The sequence below is a fragment of the Triturus cristatus genome, chromosome 1_1 (genome assembly GCF_964204655.1).
Source record: "Triturus cristatus chromosome 1_1, aTriCri1.1, whole genome shotgun sequence".
Classification (NCBI taxonomy): Eukaryota; Metazoa; Chordata; class Amphibia; order Caudata; family Salamandridae; genus Triturus; species Triturus cristatus.
Genome location: NC_140579.1, coordinates 131347246 through 131366708, shown reverse-complemented (window position 1 = coordinate 131366708; position 19463 = coordinate 131347246). Strand labels below are relative to the sequence as shown.

The 19463-nt window shown below is 45.8% G+C and overlaps 1 protein-coding gene across 4 annotated transcripts in view; it reads left to right on the top strand.

Annotated features, from left to right (window-relative positions):
- The window catches only part of LOC146869794 (patr class I histocompatibility antigen, A-2 alpha chain-like), a 144441-nt gene extending 125796 nt beyond the window's left edge, over positions 1 to 18645 (top strand). For all 4 annotated transcript variants that reach the window (XM_085616034.1, XM_085615819.1, XM_085615896.1 and 1 more), the window contains one exon: positions 16604 to 18645. The gene's annotated coding sequence lies outside the window, so the exon portion shown is untranslated. The remainder of the gene's footprint in view (positions 1 to 16603) is intronic.
- The last annotated feature ends 818 nt before the right edge of the window (positions 18646 to 19463 follow it).

Here is a 19463-nt window from a genome sequence, read left to right as displayed (position 1 = left end):
AAGGTTCCTACTTTCTCAGTAAGGCTGTGTGTTTAGGCAAAATAAGCTATAAAAATATGTAGGACTGAGTGCACTCAAACCATCAGAATATATTGACTTAATTAATGGCTAGCTCACAGTGTTCCATCTGGGCCCTTAAACTGAAAGGGCTCTGGATGTTGTCAGCAATCTCAGAACATAACAACACCAATTTGCCCAAGGAAATTGTACAAACAGATCTTGCCCTTTCGTTAGTAGCTCAGGCATACACAAAGGGAGACACAAGATATGCACAAACATTTACTGAAGCAATTCTACTCTGTGTAAAATATGTACGCTGAAGTGACTAAACGAATGGAACAAAACAATGTTACCAGCGTTAGGGGGATGGTGAACAGAATGAATAATTCAACCATTGTGCGTTTTCATTAGATTATATGAATACATATATTTGCACTCCCACCTAGCGCTTCCTATCCTAATAAGCATAGGGGGTACTAATCTGCCAGAATAGCTTAGAGTGGTCTAACTCCCCATTCACCTGCGGGTGTGTGTCACCTGGCAGCCAGCCTTGTTACAGAACTGACCACCGTCCACTTCAGGATGGTGTTGGAATTCCGCTGGGTTAGAATTCAGACCTTGGGCGAACTTCGACAATCCATTGACATGATCTCCGTCTAAACCAGTGTTACTCAAAGTATGGCCCGGGGGCCACATGCGGCCCTCCTGACCTTTACATCGGCCCCCTGGTCAATAGCAGCACTGGGCTTCTGTTTATTCGACTTAGCACTAAGATTAAAAAGATGTAAGTTAAAGAGATAAGCATGTATTTAAAGGTTAATTGAAGTTAAAGAAAGGAAATAACTCTGGATTCCTCCACCACTCCGCTTTAGAAACACCTTCATTTTTTTAAGACATCTTGCTGCAAAAGTGTAAAAATATAGTGTCTGAACAAAATGTTAAAACTATATGGTCGAGGCATGTGTGCTGTAGATACACATGCTTTGCATACTCCTGCCATCTAGTGTTGGGTCCGGATGTTTCAAAATTGTTTTTCTTCAAAGAAGTCGTTCCAGTCACGAGGTAAGGTAACTTCTCCTTTCGGTGACAGTGCGCATAGGCATCAACTCCATTGTTAGATTTTGTTTTCCGCCATCGGATTCGGACGTGTATTGCTACGCTCTGGTTCTAAACCGTTCTTCGGGTATTCCTCAGTGCGCAATCCACTGTACCCTCGACGGTATTATCATCACACGTGTTTCCCTGATCCCCCCAGATCGAATCGGTCAACAAACTTTCCATCTTAAGTCAAAAACTTCGTGGGCGGCCCTTGGGCCTAGCCGCGTCGGTCCAGCCTTCTGCCGATGGAACAGACTCCATTTCAGTTCTGTCCTCGGTGCCACACCAAGTACCCTCGCACCGACCTACATCAAGTTTGTAACTTGTGCCTCTCACCGGAGCACAAGTAGGAAGACTGCGACACCTGTAAATCGGTCTCAGAAAACTATATGCGATCGTCGGGTTCGACGACGATAAATGCAACATCAAAGCATACAACACACTCCGGATATCATCAGCGAATAATCTGATCATGAAGAGATGGAAGCATCAGTGGCAGAAGAAGAAGAGGCCTTCTCTGTTCCAGAGTCGGATTCTGAACTCAAGATCGACTTGGAGTCCGAAGACGTTCCTCCAGGACAGGATGTGTGAGTACAAAAGACCCTTTGCCCCCCAAAACCTCTTCCAAAAAGCATAAGGTTATGGCACCACCTCTGCCTTCGGGCAAATGTCTGCACGAGACAGTGTTTCTGACGCCCCGCCCCCTAGCTTGGCACCGCAACAAATCGTCAAGCCTTCCGGCTCTGGACCAAGTCGGCTGAAGCCATCTTCGGATCCAAAACCCCATGTCCCAAAGGACAAATCTGGTTTGGAGCCGTAATCTTCCGCTCCGAAAGAGAAGTATGCTTTGAGACCAAATCTTCCGCTCCCAAAGGCAAGACTATCTGAGCACCAAAGCCTTTGGCGCTGGGCCTCCCGAACCAGTCTTAGACCTTTTTAAAGCCAAATTGGATCCTAAACAAAAGAAAATATATATCGATCCTGATACAGGACATATTCTGGCGAAAACACCAGCCATACGGAAACTTCCTTCAGAGGACCCTGCCTATAATATTCCTCTAAAGAAGAAAAAGGACATTGCTACCAGCCCTGCTTATCCTGGCCCACAATCCCCTCCACCTCCACCATCTTCTCTACAATTGCCAATTCTAGATCCTTTATACACAACACCTCAAGGATTGCCACATACACAACCTGAAGGGGATGATATTGATGACGATCACACTTATTTGCCTGTAGATCCAATGGAATGATTACACCATTGACCCTCCATTAGATAATGATCCAGATCTATACCCTGCAAAGATATCGCACCTGATGATAATGTGGCTTATCAAGACCTTATTGCTAGGGCAGCAGAGTATCACGGGGTTGCACTACATAAAGAGTCTTTAGAGGAAGACTTTTTATTTTAAATACTTGGGTCTACACACAGGTCCAGTCAAAGTCTCCCATGTTAAAGTGCATGATGAGGCATGCTGATGACCTATTTAAAGAGCCCCATTGCGTGCCCATATTTTAACTCCAAGGGTTGATAAGTAGTACAAACCCTCACCATCTGATCCTGTTTTTATTAAGGGACAAATGCCTCTGGACTCACTAGTGGTTTCCAACGCTTGCAAGAGGGCTAATTCACAAACCTCTGCTGAGTCACCTTCCCCAGACAAAGAGTCCAAGTTAATAGATGCATCTGGGAAAAGAGTAGCTGTTCAGGCTACTAACCACAGGCGCATTGCAAACACACAGGGCCTACTAGCTAGGTACGATAGGGCACACTGGGACGAAATGGAGCAATTGCTTCAATATCTTCCAGACGAACACAAAGTCAAGGCACAAGAGTTAGTTCAGGAGGGAAAACTCATTTCAAACTCCTCCATCAGATGTGCTCTAGATGCTGCTGACACTGCGGCTAGGGAGATCAATGCCATCATTCTCCTAAGAAGGCATGCCTGGATTTGAATATCTGGGTTTAAACCTGAAGTTTGAAAACAGAGAGGGACCCCTTATTACCAAAGGAATCAGGTTCAAATAATCACTTGGAAACAAAGCTTCTTTGGTTTGATAAATTTATAAAGAAAATCACCACAAACATCCAAACACTTATTCACACACCGCTTATATAGAAGGGAGTCTAAATATATACTCAAGGCCAATACACAAGAAAAAATAAAATATATTTTATATTTTTCTTTTATTATTGTTAAAAAACGTATAAAAACCAATTGCTTATTAAAAACAGCACCATAAAAAAATTCAAATTTATACAGCAAAAAACAGACATCTATTAAATGTGGCTAAGAAAAAACAAACAAATTATCTATGGACAATTCTTTACGACAGCAAATTATACAGACACAAAGGACACATGAGCAAGAAAAAACATAAAAACATGGCACAATATGTTCTGGAGAGTACACTTAACAAGACAGTAACATTTGTCATAAAAATCACACATCCGTGTTGAAAACACTTTGGATCTGGAACCCGATAAGGTGTACCCATTGTTCCAGTCACTACACGGATTGTGTACTCAAGCGTTGACGCGCTTCGATGGCCAATTTCCCTTTAAACCATCTTTTTCAAGACGAAACTTGTGACTCCCATAGCACCTATGTGGTGTCAGTATTAGGTTGTATACCTTATATTATATGTTCAACTGTTAGCCCCTACTTAAGGTAAACACAATGCAGTGGACTAGAAAGTTCCTTCTGTTATGCTGATCCAACTCACTTTTATAGGGGATCAATCTGCACAGTAAATTGCCCAATATGATGTTGCACTTTTCCGTGTGTGCCTTATTTGTAATTCATTTTCCAACTGCGCTATGTAGTCTGCCACTCTCCTATACGCATCACTTCACATATATAGAGCTGTTATTGTTAGTTTAATGGTATAAATAGTAGAAAGTAATCAAGATAGCGATATTTGTGTTCCTCTTTATGTTCCTCTATATGTGTCTTTTAAAATCCTTTTTCCTTATAAAAATCGCTTGGACGGCACCATTCTTCAATTAGGCCTTTAAGTTTTTATCGAAATGCTACAGGGAGCGTATCCACACTTTGGACTTAAAAGATGCATACTTTCACATTATAATTCATCCAGCTCATCGCAAATATCACAGATGTGTGATAGCAGGAAACCACTATCAGTTCAAAGTACTCCTTTATGAAGAAATTACTGCTCCCAGAGTCTTCACAAAATGTCTAGCAGTAGTGGCAGCTCATCTCCTATCTGGGAGTGACTCTCAACACTCACACAGCTCTAGCCTCTCCCAGCAAGAATTGGCAATATTCAAACTCTGTTAGTTTAGTTTCAGGCCAACCGAATGTTACCAGCCAAAACCTTCATACAACTGCTCGGAATGATGGCATCATGCATTGCAGTAGTGCCTCATGCAAGACTTCACATGCGTCCTGTACAAGAATGCTTAGCATGTCAGTGGAATCAGTCACAGGGTCAATTAACAGATCTAGTGTTGGTAGATGGCAGCACCCATCACTCGCTGCAGTGGTGGAACACACAAAATGTATCAAAAGTGCGGCCCTTCATAGACCGAATTCCACAGATCGTGCTAACAGCAGGCGCATCTGTCAGGCTGGGGAGCCCATCTCCACGATTATACCATTCAGGGTCTATGGGACAACAAGCACAAACATCTCCACATAAACTATCTAGAGCTTCTACCAGTATATCTAGCGCTGAAAGCTTTTCAATCTCATCTGATAAGCAAAGTTGTCCTAGTCCTCACAGACAATATGACAGCCTCGTACTATGTACAAAAACAGGGTGGACACATTCTCTTCAACTGTCACGCCTCTCTAAGATCATTTGGAGTTGGGCAATCCAACACAGGATGTATCTGCTAGCAGAACACCTCCCAGGTGTGAAAATTCAAATTGCCAACCTCCTCAGCAGAAGAAGACAGCAAATACACGAGTGGGAACTTCATCCCCAAGTTTTCCTCCCATACTTTCAACAATGGAGATATCCTCAAATAGATCTGTTCACCACAGTGGACAACTCAAAATGCCCAAACTTCAGCTCCATGTTCCCACACCCGCTCTCAAAGGGCAATGCCCTATGGATGAACTGGTCAGGGATATTTGCCTACGCTTTTCCTCCTCTCCCACTCCTTCCGTTTCTGGTTCGGAAGCTCAGACAAACATCGCTCACACTGATTCTGGTAGCTCCCAGATGGGCCCGTCAACCGTGGTACAACACACTCTTAGAGCTATCAGTGGTTCCACATCAAAAGCTGCATCTCAATTCTAGCCTTCTCCCTCAGAACCGTGTAGAAATCAGGCACCCAAACCACAAAAAGGTCACTTAGCAATTTGGCTCCTGAGGTCATAGAGTTTGCATACTTACATTTGCCACCAAACTGTATGACTATTCTTAGAGAAGCAAGAAAGCCTACTACCAGAGCTTGTTATGCAGCAATATGGAAACGATTTGTTATTTATTGTGATAACAACAAAATGAATCCTCTGGATGCTTCTGTTCAAAACATTATTTGTTACCTTCTGCACCTACAGCAAACTGGTCAAGCCTACACATCTATTCAATTGCACCTTGCAGCAGTGGCTGCATATTTGGAAAACAGACAGCATTTATCCATTTATAAAGTTCCTGTGATTAAAGCCTTTATGGAGGGCTTAAAGAGAGTAATACCAAGACTCATGTTCCCACTCTTTGAACCATTATACAATTGTCCTTTACAGTTCCTTTCATGGAAGGTTGCCTTCCTCATTACAATCACTTCATGAAGGAGAGTTGGTGAGCTACAGGCATTAACCTTAGAAGAACCCTTCTTTCAACTTCATAAAGATTGGGTGGTTCTTCGTACCAATCCAAAATTCTTCCCTAAAGTAGTTTGCTTTTTATCTTAACCAATCAGTTGAGTTACCTGTGTTCTTCCCTCAACCTGATTCCGTAGCAGAATGAGCTCATCACAAACTAGATGTCAGAAGAGTGTTATTGTACTATATCGAAAGGACAAAAGATTTTCGTAAACAAAGCAACTGTTTGCTTCATTTGCTCAACCTCACAAAGGCAATCCTATCCCTAAATGTGGCATTTCAAGATGGATTGTTAAATGCACTCAAACTTGCTATGCAAAAGCTAAAAGAACTTTTATCTATACCCTCTAAAACGCATTCTACTCGCAAAGTAGGGGCATCTATGGCCTATTAAGGTAATATTCCTGACATCTGTAAGGTAGCAACATGGTCAAACACTATTGTGCGGATGTGTTAGCACGCCAACGCCAACGAGCCAATGTAGGACAAGCCGTGCTAAAGACACTTTTTCAGACAACTGTGAAATCTAGTGGTTAACCACCGCTTTGGGAGAATACTGCTCTATAATCTATGCAAAGCATGTGTATCTACAGCACACATGCCTTGAAAGGATTATGTTACTTACCCAGTAAGCATCTGTGCTTGGCATGTAGAGCTGTAGATTCACATGCGCTCTCCACTCTTCCCGGACACCTGTAGTTGTTGCAGTTCTCATTATTTACATTACACATGCATGGACATTTCTATACTACACTCACTTACTCCATTCTCACCCTCTTGCGGTAAAATAATCACATGGAGTTGATGCCCATGCGCACTATCCCCGAAGGAAGAGTCACCTTGCCTCGTGACTGGAAAGACTTCTTTGAAGAAAAACAACTTGCAAACATCTGGACCCAACACTAGATGGCAGGAGTATGCAAAGCATGTAAATCTACAGCTCTACATGCCAAGAACAGATGCTTACTGGGTAAGTAACATAGGGCCAGATGTACAACACGCAAAATAGCGCCTAGCAAATTGTGAGGCGCTATTTTGCATGTACAACAGTGTGTTTAACTCTGTTTGCAATTCCCAATGGGGTCGCAAATTGTGAGGCTCATGAATATTAATGAGGCTCGCGCAATTTGCAAGCCCATTGGGAATGGCAAGCCCTCCCAGGTAAGGTGGCCTGCTGGGCCTGCTTTTAAATAAAGCAGTTTTTTTTTTTAAATGCAGCCCATTTTCCTGAAAAAACTTAATAGAGCCCTGGCACCACAAAATGGATGCTGCAGCCACAGACACAAGTCTGGCCTCCTACTGCTGACCGAAACTCCGGCAGGGGAGGCCTGGACAATAGGTTTCCTGTCACAGGGAGGTGCAACTGTCATGATCTCGAGTGCGGCACCGCTACCCGAAGGGATTCGGGTTACGGTCTAGACACCAAGAGGCGGAAGCGGAAGTCAGACTGACTCACTTCCGGGCGGACGCGCTTAACAGCCGGGAACTCCGGCTGCACCAGCGCTTTGGATTCTCGCCAACGCCGCCGACGAGGAGACGCAGCTCCGGACTACTGCCCACACAGGTATCGTTTCATGCAAGGTGTTCTTAGTGGCCATTGGGACGGCTGCCTTCTGTCCGCCTCGCACCAGTGGTGCCCCCGTATATCCTTGTCCAGCACTCCAGGCACTGCGCACCGGCGTGTGTACGGCGGGCTGGGTTCCTCACTGCTTCTTTTATAATTTGCGCAGGAGCGCTGGTTTGATGATTTTTTGTTCTCTTCCTAACTGGCCGGATTTTTAACCCTGTGCAGGCGTTTTGCAAGCCTGCATCACCTTCGGGGAAGTTCTATTCCCTGTTCCTAGCCACGACACACAGGAGTGTGTGGGGTAGCTGCACAGAAGGCCTATATTATTATTTGCGAAGGAGCGCTGGTTTTATTTTACTCATTTTTTGTGCACACCCGCTGAAGTACTTCCAGTACGCCGATTTGGGGTCCACTCTTAAGCACTGGAACTGGGGTGCTGGAGCCACGTTCCACGGATAAAAGCCACACAACCCCCCCACAAGGTAATCCCATGGTCAGTGGGCTGGTACTACACAGAGTGGTGGAGAGGTGGGGACTACAGTGAGATAATCGTGTTCCCTTCTTTTCCCCACACAGCCCGGTGTCGAGGAAGTCTTCTTGACTTGCTCCTATCTGGCTTCTACCCCTGGTACCCACTCTGTCCTAGTCAGTATTCACACCCTACTAGGGTGAGGTGGGAGACGGGGGTGGTAGTTCTTTTCGCCTCCGCAGGATCGCCTCTCAAGTGGAAGGTAAGACTTGGGGGGCTCTGACAGCAACCACCTCCCAGACAGGTTTATGTGTATTGGGGCTGGGAGGGAGCACTCTCTGAGTGCTTTGAAGTCCTGCACTGGGGGCACATTTGGTGTCCCTGTGTCTAGTTCAGCTCAAACCGGTTCAGGGGCTTCCAGCCCCTGCTCTGGCGTGAAACTGGACAAAGGAAATGGGTGTAGCCCCCCCTCTTTCCAAACCCTCCCATAGGTGGGTCCCCAGAGCTAGTCCAACCCCTTCCTTAGGTATAAGTAAGGAACCTCTGTAACCAGAACTTTAGATTACCCTGGACGAAACTCTGAAGCCAAATCCTGGACCTTCGATGCTCTGCTAAAGACCAGAGGACTGATGAAATCTCCCTTGGGGTCAAGGAATGACTCCCCTGCTTGGCAGGCACCAACGAAGCAATTTGCCGGTCTGCATTTCCGAAGTGCCCGCCGGACTCCGAAATATTTGCATCCCAGGAAGAGGATTTCCAGACATCTCAGAGGCCGACCCGAGTCCCCAGCAAAGCTGAGACCCGCAGCCCTCGTGAGTAGCGTGGAACCAGAACTCCTGGTCACCGTGCACTTTTACAAGTGCATAGACTTCTTGACATCTCCTGAAGTCGTGCTTGGGCTGACTTGTAGCCCCCACCTCGAGCACTGAATCCACGAAGTTTGTCGGCCTAGTCACCCTGAGTGACCCGTGGGCCACCATTTTGTTTTTCGTCTTGAGGTCCCTTCGCGATCCCTGGTCCGTTGACTGGTGGGTCCCTGTGGGGGTAACTTTGAATTTCCTTGGCCTTTCCTGGTTGCTCCAGACGTGCCCCGACTCCCTACCAAGTGGTGAGTCCCTCAGACCTTGCTGGTCTGCACCAAAGCATCTTTCTTGTTTCTGCTTGGGTTGCCATCGTGGGACAGCTCGAATCCAGCTCCTGGTCAGCCTCGACGCCTCCTGGTCCTCGTGGCTGAAGAGTCAAGCTTCACCTTCTGCACCTGAAATCACCCGACATCGGTGGGCATCTGTTCATCTGCTTTCAGGTTCTTCTCATCTTCGATCCAGGCTTGGATCTCTTCGGACACTTCGCATCTTCACGGCAGCAGCACTTCTTCACCAGCTCCCATTAAAATCGACGACGCGACCCGACACCAAAAGACACCTATGCACCCGGCTTCCCTGGGTGAGGTAACACGAGTACTCCGGTGCTCCCGTGGGTGTTAGTCATAGAACTTTCTAAGTCCAAAAGGGTTTGGTTCTGACTCATTTCTAAGTGTCCCTGATCTCTAAAAATCTAACCGCGACTTTCCCCATAGAAGCTAACGGGAGCTGGCGGCTGTGTTCATACACTGCACACGGCCCCGTTGGTCCCCTGTGTCACTACCTTGGGTGGCTCCTTGGGGTCCCAACGATTCTACAGGCTCTAGGCCTTGTGTCTAGTTAAGTCGTGGTTCTTATACCACTATTTTAGTATATGTTTGGCTCGCCCCTAGAGCCTGACGTGTATTTGTGCTATTTTACGGTGATTATTGAAGTGTAACTTATGTGTTTTGACCTCTAGTCTCATAAAGAGACTAGGAGGGTGTGTTTAGTAATAAATACATATATTTTATATATATATACCTGGTGTGGTTGTCCTTTCATTTGGTCATTCAAGAGATTATAGACTGGTAAACCAAGCTGCTTTACATTCCTTCAAGACTTAGCCTGAAGATTGCTCTCCATAGCTACCACTAGGATAGCTTTCAATAAAGGTTGTCTTTAACCTATAACCAATAAGGGGTTGTTTGGACTGATACAGGGTGCCCACTATAACTAGTGGACAGCATACATCAGGCCAGCTTCTCACACACAGATTCCACACCTTTACTATATCCACCAGGCACCAGACTAGAGCATGAGGCGTTTTCCATGAATGTTCCTGCACACCAGTAGGTGGCGCTGAACTGCCATGGAAGTGATCGAGTGAAGCTGCATATAAATGCCACCCCTGTGTGCTGATGTCAGTTCCTTTCTTTCTACTCCTTTCAGCGCAGTTGTGGAGGGCCTTGCTCCACTCTGTCAGTCGCCTGCAAATTTCAAATTCTTATAATGACCGTGTGCTAGGGAAATTGCCCCTTTCCCAAAAGCTTCATGATTTCAACCATGCTGAGATTGCAGTAAGCAGATGTCTGTCATGGCGCCACGTGATGTACGCTAGTTGTGCTTAGGTTTCATTCACGACTCGAATTCGGCAATAAGTGCCTTTATGCACCCAAAACTGATTCAAGAATGAGAGGGGAAGCTCTCTGTCATCTAAACATAAGAGATCGTGGTCAACGCACAAACCTCGCTCCCTTTGCAAGTCACGGAGCCACCTGCGGTCCCAGTCACGAGGCTGTTCCTGTGGAAAGTCCAGCTCCTGACTGAAGTCTTCTGGTTAGGATTTAGTCGAGGAGGTGCCATTATGCTGGACTCGAGCTCATCCCACCATTCGATGCCCACTGAGGAGGCGTGAGGGATTCAAGCCAACGATCTCAACCCTCGGATGTTGCCAGAATGTGGCCTGGTCCTGAAGTTGGTCCAGATGCGTCCCTGGGCATCAATGACACTGCAGCAAAGAGTGTCTTTCAAAGAAGCCATGCTGCACATCTTTCATGCACTCACTAGTTTAAACTCTTTCTGGCATGGCTTCGGGCCCCGCAGAGTCACAGGGGTCCCCAGTCTCGCATCTGCCAGCGGGTCTGTCCCAATCTACCCCCTACAGACCTATTCCTGGGTCTGCTCCGATGTTAGTGCAGATTTCTACTCTGACACAAAGGTTCAGTGCTTTCCATGCCAATGCTCAATCGGGGCCAAGATCAATCAATTGAGCCACGCTTTATAAATCCTGATTGATGATTATGAACAGAGCACCACGAAGCAGCTAGCAACTCCAGCCCCTTGAGACCCTCACGGGTGATTTGCTGCGCTTTATAAATCCTGATTGATTGAATTAATCAGTCAAATTGTCTAGCGCAGCTAATCACCCGAGAGGGTATCCAGACGCTTGAGTCCAATCTCTGACCTCGAGCCAACGTGAGCCCTCTCCACTCTATGAGATAACCGGTTCAGCCGATCATTCTTCAGCCAACACCAATCCCAGACCTCTGCCAGAACGCCAGCACTACCCAAGGCTAGAAGCTTTCTTTGGATCCGATTCTGATGCAGTTTAGGAAATCACCTCAAGCTTCTCATGACACCGAATATGATGAGGAGAGGTATAAGTTACTTACCCATCATTCCACTAATGATGGCTCATTATTAGACTTACACAATGCCAGTGGGGCTGATGCATCCCCTGAAACAGATCTGGAACGAAGGGCAGAAGTACTGGACTTGTAGTAGTGGAACGAAGGGCGGAAGTACTAGACTTGCAGCAGTGGAACGAAGGGGGGAAGTACTAGACTTGCAGTAGTGGAACAGAGGGCGGAAGTACTAGACTTGCAGCAGTGGAATGAAGGGGGGAAGTACTAGACTTGCAGCAGTGGAACAAAGGGGGGGAAGTACTAGACTTGTAGTAGTGGAACGAAGGGCGGAAGTACTGGACTTGGAGTAGTGGAACAGAGGGTGGAAGTACTAGACTTGCAGCAGTGGAACGAAGGGGGGAAGTACTAGACTTGCAGCAGTGGAATGAAGGGGGAAGTACTAGACTTGCAGTAGTGGAACAAAGGGCGGAAGTACTAGACTTGCAGTAGTGGAACGAAGGGCGGAAGTACTAGACTTGCAGTAGTGAAACAAAGGGTGGAAGTACTAGACATGCAGCAGTGGAACGAAGGGGGGAAGTACTCGACTTGCAGTAGTGGAACAAAGGGCGGAAGTACTAGACTTACAGCAGTGGAACAAATGGGGGGGGGAGTACTGGACTTGCAGTAGTGGAACAAAGGGCGGAAGTACTAGACTTGCAGCCGTGGAACGAAGGGGGGAAGTACTGGACTTGCAGTAGTGGAACAATGGGTGGAAGTATTAGACATACAGTGGAACAAAGGGCGGAAGTACTAGACTTGCAGCAGTGGAACGAAGGGGGGAAGTACTGGACTTGCAGTAGTGGAACAGAGGGCGAAATGTATTAGACATACAGTAGTGGAGCAAAGGGCGGAAGTACTAGACTTGCAGTAGTGGAACGAAGGGCGGAAGTACTAGACTTGCAGTAGTGGAACAAAGGGCGGAAGTACTAGACTTGCAGCAGTGGAACGAAGGGGGGAAGTACTGGACTTGCAGTAGTGGAACACAGGGCGGAAGTATTAGACATACAGTAGTGGAACAAAGGGTGGAAGTACTAGACTTGCAGTAGTGGAACAAAGGGCGGAAGTACTAGACATACAGTAGTGGAACAAAGGGCCCGCAGTACTAGACTTGCAGCAGTGGAACAAAAGGGGGAAGTACTAGACTTGCAGTAGTTGAACAAAGGGCGGAAGTACTAGACATACAGTAGTGGAACAAAGGGCAGAAGTACTAGACTTGCAGCAGTGGAACGAAGGGGGAAAGTACTAGACATACAGGAGTGGAACAAAGGGCGGAAGGACTAGACTTGCAGCAGTGGAATTAAGGGGTGGAAATACTAGACTTGCAGTAGTGGAACAAAGGGCGGAAGTACTAGACTTGCAGCAGTGGAACGAAGGGGGGAAGTAGCAGACTTGCAGTAGTGGTTCAAAGGGTGGAAGTAATAGGTGGAACTACTAGACTTGCAGTAGTAGAACGAAGGGCAGAAGTACTAGACTTGCAGTAGTGGAACGAAGGGGGAAAGAAATAGACTTGCAGTAGTGGAACCAAGTGTGAAAGTACTAGACTTGCAGTAGTGAAACGAAGGGCGGAAGTACTAGACTTGTAGTAGTGGAAATAAGGGCGGAAGTACTAGACCCACAGTAGTGGTACAAAGGGCAGAAATACTAGACTTGCAGTAATGGTACAAAGATCAGAAGCACAATACTTGTAGTAGTGGAACAAAGGGCAGAAGTACTAGACTTGCAGTAGTAGAACAAAGTGTGGAAGTACTAGACTTGCAGTAGTGGAACGAAAAGCAGAAATACCAGACTTGCAGTAGTGAAACGAAGGGCGGAAGTACTAGACCTGCAGTAGTGTTACAAAGGGCAGAAGTACCAGACTTGCAGTAGTGGAAAGAAGGGCAGAAGTACTTCACTTGAAGTAGTTGAACGAAGAGCAGAAGTGCTTGACTTATAGTAGTATAAAGGGCAGAAGTACCAGACTTGCAGTAGGGGAGCGAAGGGCAGAAGTACTGGAATTGCAGTAGTGGAACGAAGGGCAGAAGTACTAGGCGGAAATACTAGACTTGCAGTAGTGGAACAAAGGGCGGAAGTACTAGACTTGTAGTAGTGGAACGAAAAGCGGAAGTACTAGACCCACAGTAGTGGTACAAAGGACAGAAGTACTAGACTTGCAGTACTGGAGCGAAGGGCAGAAGTACTAGACTTGTAGTAGTGGAACGAAGGGCAGAAGTACTAGACTTGCAGCAGTGGAACGAAGGGGCGGAAGTACTAGACTTGCAGTAGTGGAACGAAGGGCGGAAGTACTAGACTTGCAGCAGTGGAACAAAGAATGCAAGTACTAGACTTGCAGCAGTGGAACGAAGGGTGGAAGTACTAGACTTGCAGCAGTGGAAGGAAGCAGGGAAGTAGTGGACTTGTAGCAGTGGAACGAAGGGTGGAAATACTAGACTTGCAGTAGTGGAACGAAGGGTGGAAGTACTAGACGTATAGTAGTGGAATGAAAGGCAGAAGTACTAGACTTGCAGTAGTGGAACAAAGGGCGGAATAACTGAAATCCTCCAACCTGTGCTGGCCTCGTCTGAGCCACTGCTCCCATTCAATGAAGCACTTACAGGTACGCTGTTGGTGAGATCGACTAAGCTCCAGGTAGTCGGCCTGCAGCTAGGCGACATTGGCTGACCTCCAGTGATCCAGATTTCCTGAATAAACATACTACATTAGAACACCTGGGTAGTTCAGGCACCAACCATTAAGGTGAACCCAAAGAATTTTCTGACCAATCCTCCGAATAGAGTGAACCCTAATTGATGCTTTTGGAGAGAACAGGTTCTTCTAGACCATCTTTGCCCTCAGAGCTCTCAACACAGTAAGCTTCTTGGGTGGGTACATCCATGCTTTGTGGGACCTGCCCAGCAAGATCTTACAGGCTGTCCAGAAGACCTCAGGACTTAGTTGGCCACTGTGATACAAGATGGCCAGGTTGCGACCTAGTATGATCTGCATGCCAGCCTGGACACTGCAGGCTGCATAGGTAAAGTTGTTGGCACCAGTGTCTTGCTTTTAGGCAGGGCTCTCAGTTTTATGGTATTTATTTTTTTAACATTTCTATCTGTATTCATCCATATTTAATTTTTGGCCATTTTATATGTATTTATCCATATTTAGTTTGTGTTTTGCGTATAAATGTAGTTGTAAAACTGTACATTTCCATATGTATTTAAATGATAGACGTGCACTCATACTTTGATGTCTGTCGTGTTTTAGCTATTTAAGTTGGAAAATATTACAGAACAGTACATCCACTGGCAAATATTAGCATTATACCATAAATGTATGTTGACAAATGCAGTTATTTAAAGAAATGTCATCCCGTTTTTTAATTTTCCATGCTGTCCATCTGCTCAGCTGTTGGGCTAAATTCATGAAACATTTTCGGTATTTATCCATTTTTAAAAATAGACGCAGACGGAAAACACATTGTTTTCTGTCTGTATTTATCTTTGTTAAAACGGAAAACAGGTAGCCCTACTTATAAGGCGCACCCCAGCGAGATCAACCAGGTTTTCAGGAGATGTACAACGCCCCTAATGGATATGTCTTTTGATGCGTCTCTGTTGTTTGAGAGAAAGCTGTTTTGGCATGAGTATAATTCAGATAGTCGTTCCTCAACACGATCTTTGGGGCTCTTATATCCAGCCAAACAGTTTCACCAACAGCAGAGAAATCTCAGAGGCTATGCCAGGGCCTAGCTGTTAGACGATGCCAGCCGTCACATCCTGTCGTGGTGGATAGGGGCAATCCTTTTCAGGCAGAGGATGTGGTGGAGTCCGAGGCCGTTACCCCAGCAAGAGCAGCAATCCTCCAGCTTCTCCCCCCTGCTGCAGCATCTACCAGGCTGCTTTAGGTTGCCCTCGAAGGCACATGCCCAGCTATTATGAGTCAGGATTTTCTGCCCGGCTGGAGATTCCTCACCTCAGACAAGTGGGTCTTGCAAATTATCTAAAAGGGCACCACCCTGCCTTTTATTTCCTCCCCTGCCCATCTTCTCCCAACACCAGAGCAGCTTTCAAAGGATCACTCTGCAATCTTGTTCCATAAAGTCAAACATCTCCTCACTAAAGGTGTCATTGAGCGGGTGCCGGACTCCGCGAAAGAGAAGGGGTGTTATTCACGCTGCTTCTTCATTTTGAAGAAAGACTGAGGCCTCAGGCTTATATTGGACCTCTGCCCACTGAGTACCGTTCTGGAGGGAGAGAAATCCAGAATGCTCATTCTTCTCAGATTCTTTCTTTTCTGGTCTGTGGAGACCGGACGGTGTCTCTGGACTTGCAGGACATGTATTTTCATGCACCAGTCTTGTAGTCCTACAGTTGTTACCTGCGGTTTGTGTTGAACACTTCCAATTTGCAAGCCACCCCTTTGGCCATACTTTGGCATCTCGCGCCCCGTGGGGTAAATTCTGCTCACTTCTCACTATCCCCATCTCCTTAAGAAGTAAGCCATACTCTTTTCCCACCCATTCACTCCAGTCCCTCCCAATTTACTATTAAAACATATACGTACATGTGCAGAGACTTCACAGTTGGTGTAGAACCGTGCACATAGGCAGTGCAGAGTCAAAAAACTCCAAACATAGTTTGTGAATTGCTATTTGTAGTATGTTTTGTAGTACTTTATAATGTACTACGAAGTGCAGATTGTGAATCGGGCTCTGAGTTTGTGAATACTGAAAAGAAGTAAACTTACTCAGGCATGTCTAAACTTACTCAAAAGTGTAAACTTACTCAAAAGTGTAAACTTATTCAAAAGTGTAAACTTACTCAAAAGTGTAAACTTACTCAAAAGTGTAAACTTATTCAAAAGTGTAAACTTACTCAAAAGTGCAACAGACCTTTAGGGTTGGTGCGCTGTTCAAGAAGGAAATCACCTGTTATTATTGTTTACTCGGATGCTGCTTTTGTGATCAGATGGATCAGTTCATGCTTGTTACTCGCAGCATCCCTGGGAGGCTCAACGCAGAGTACAAAGTAGAGCAGGAAGGCAATGATTTTCAGTGATATTCAGTATACTCATGTTTGTTCTGCACTGTTACTTATAATCTGTCCTCTGGCTGAGGCTGGGGCTCTCACCAAAGAAACATCTGATCTTCAGTCTTTCTGTTACAGATCCAAGACCTGTGGTTAGAGTCTCCCATCCGCATCTTCAGCAGGGAGAGAACATCCTTTGACAGAGACGAGGAATCCACCTCTGGACGTCCACTATCTTCCGCTCCTGAATGAGGCGGCAGCAGCGCTGATCCTTCTTGAGCCGGAGCGCTTGCCTCAGTCGCCCTCTTCTGGCTTCCATAGGAACTTCAACTTTATTATTAGAATTGTGCCTTTGATCCTACAATGGTGGTGGAGGGAAGATCCTAATTGAAATCCTGAGATTGTTTGAACAGAGGAAAATATTATTTTTATCTATTTTGCCTGGGAGTAATATACTTTGAAATAACAGATCGTTCTTACTTTTAGTTTAAAGTGTAGGCATTTAATTCTTGAATTTTCAGACACTTTTGTGACTTAATAAACCGTAATATCTTATGATTTTGACTTTATATTTCTATAACCAAGTTCATGTATCACGTTTAAGAAGCATCAGCTCTCCCTTTATATCTCACAATTCCCTTCACCCTTGTGTGCATCAAATTCCTCTACCTTGTAGAGGTCTTTGAGTACTGAGACTGGAGGGTTTTACAGATGGTGAACTGTGAGTGGTGACACCCTTGTTGTAAGGCTTCTTGCCCAGTTTTAGCAGCTATTTGGATACAGATGTCATCAATAAACCAGCTGTAGTCAGCGTTTCAGGGGTCACAGGACACTCTCGTTGGGGTCCAGAATGACTTTGAGGAAGTTGTAAAATTTGGCAAAGGCTAAAACAAAGTCCCCAGAAAATGGAGTGCGCCTTGGTGTTGGCTTATCTGACGAGTTAATGGCTGACAGGGCCTGGTTCACAAAGGTAAACTTACACTTTTGTATACGCTTACAATTTTGTTGCTATTCACAAACTCAGAGTTAATAGTTTATGACTTTGGAGATTCTACAGTCCTAGCGGAGAACTCTGCACATAACAAGATGAATAGCAGAAAATAGTGTAAGTGTATTCATTTTGTGCTAGAATTAGACAGGTAGTTTTCCCTAAATGCTCGCTTTTATGGGGTTATTTAAACATGCAAAAACATCTCAACGCTTAGAACATTTGTGCCAGGTGCTCTGTATGTTTTTGCACTCCCTGTACAGAACCAGCCTAAACATGGGGGATGGTCACTCGTGTGTATGTGCAACCATCTACATGGCACATATACATCTGCCTGCAGGGTGGATAGGTTTAAAGCCATGCATCCATTTTCATGGTTCGATGGTGCCAGAGCCACACATCTTTATGTACAATGGATAGCATCAGAGCTGTACATCTGTGATCAGGGTGTACAGTGTCGAAGCCATACATTCATTTCCATATTTCAATAATGCCGGAGGAATACATCTTTATGCACAGAGTATAGTGTCAGACCCAGACCTCTATGTGCAGAGTGGACAGTGTTGGGGCTGTACATCTATGTAGAGTAGATGGTGTTGGGAGCATGCAACGTATAAAGCATGTATAGTGTTACAGCTGTATTTAGAGCGGGTGCTGTTGGGGACTGTGCAGTCATAGGGGAACTGCACATCTGTATGTGGAGGGGATACTGTTTGAACCGTGCATACCACATGCAGAGTGGATGGAGTTGGAAGTATGCCTCCTAATGAGGGAATAGATTTAGGACCATGCATCCATGTACAGATTTGATAGGGGTGGGATCATGCATCCATAGGAAGAGTGGATGGTATTCAAATATGAGAGAATTTTTGTTGTTGTTGTAGATCAGAGCCCCTGGATCAGATGCCATCGAAAAGGGGAATGGGGCAGGGGAGTGTCATACTGAATGGGTTTGTCTGTTGCTGATCATTGTGTGATGAGATCATTGTTTTTTGTGTCTTTGCACTATATTCTTAGCAGTAAATTAATGTGGAATGTTCAATAACCTTGCATTAAATCAAGCTTGTGATCTGCTGATTGCTCGATCTGTTTCTCAACTGTTTTTTAATGGGGCTTTTAGTGAGATGTGGAGTGTCTCCAGGAATCAACCTGTGAGTGTATTTGAGATAAATAAAGATAATTAATTCAGTAACTATTTATCTTGATATCTTGGTGTGCTTTGCATTTATCTCTCCATCTTTATCAAGCATCATGACATTCCAAGGAAAGATTTGCCAAAGCCACATTTTCATTTATCAGTGATAGTCACTGCGGCTGAACGTGTTCAAGTGCACAGACCCGGTAAGAGGTTTGTAGTTATTACTATAGTCAGTGATGCTGGGGCTTCGAGAGGTCATTTACGATGAAGGTCAGGAGAATTGGATCTCCATGGAGCCAGTGCCAGGTTAAACCCTAGAGCTTCCTGTAGGTCGGTCACCTATTCAGACTATCTTCATTGGAGGTTCCTCCACTAAGGCGGAGGAGCGTCGCCCCACTGCCAGGAGCAGCAAAGAAAGGAAAAAATAAAATGATAATAACGGAATGTCATTATCATTCTATTTTTTTCTCCTGCTGCGGCAGTGCGTGTGGGTGCGGGGCAGAGATGCATGGGAGGAGTGGTAGACACTCCTGTGTGCAATGACTGTTTAATCGGCCCTCTCGGGCCGCCCAAACCAGTCATGCGCACTCCCCTGTTCTCCATACAGGCTGCCTTACAGCCTGCATGGAGAACATGCCCACCCCTCCAGCCCCTGGTTGAGCACCGTGTCACGGTGATCATACCAATCACAACACTTCATTGGAGCATTGTGATTGGCTTAGGGGTGGGAGCCTGGCTGCATGCTTCCTGTTCCGACCTGGAGTCGGACACAGCCGAGCCGGATCCAGCAGCGTCAAGGTGCTTTTTTTAAAAGCAGCGTGCGAGCAACCCCAACATCCCCCCCCCCCCCGTGCACGCTCCCCCACCCGCGA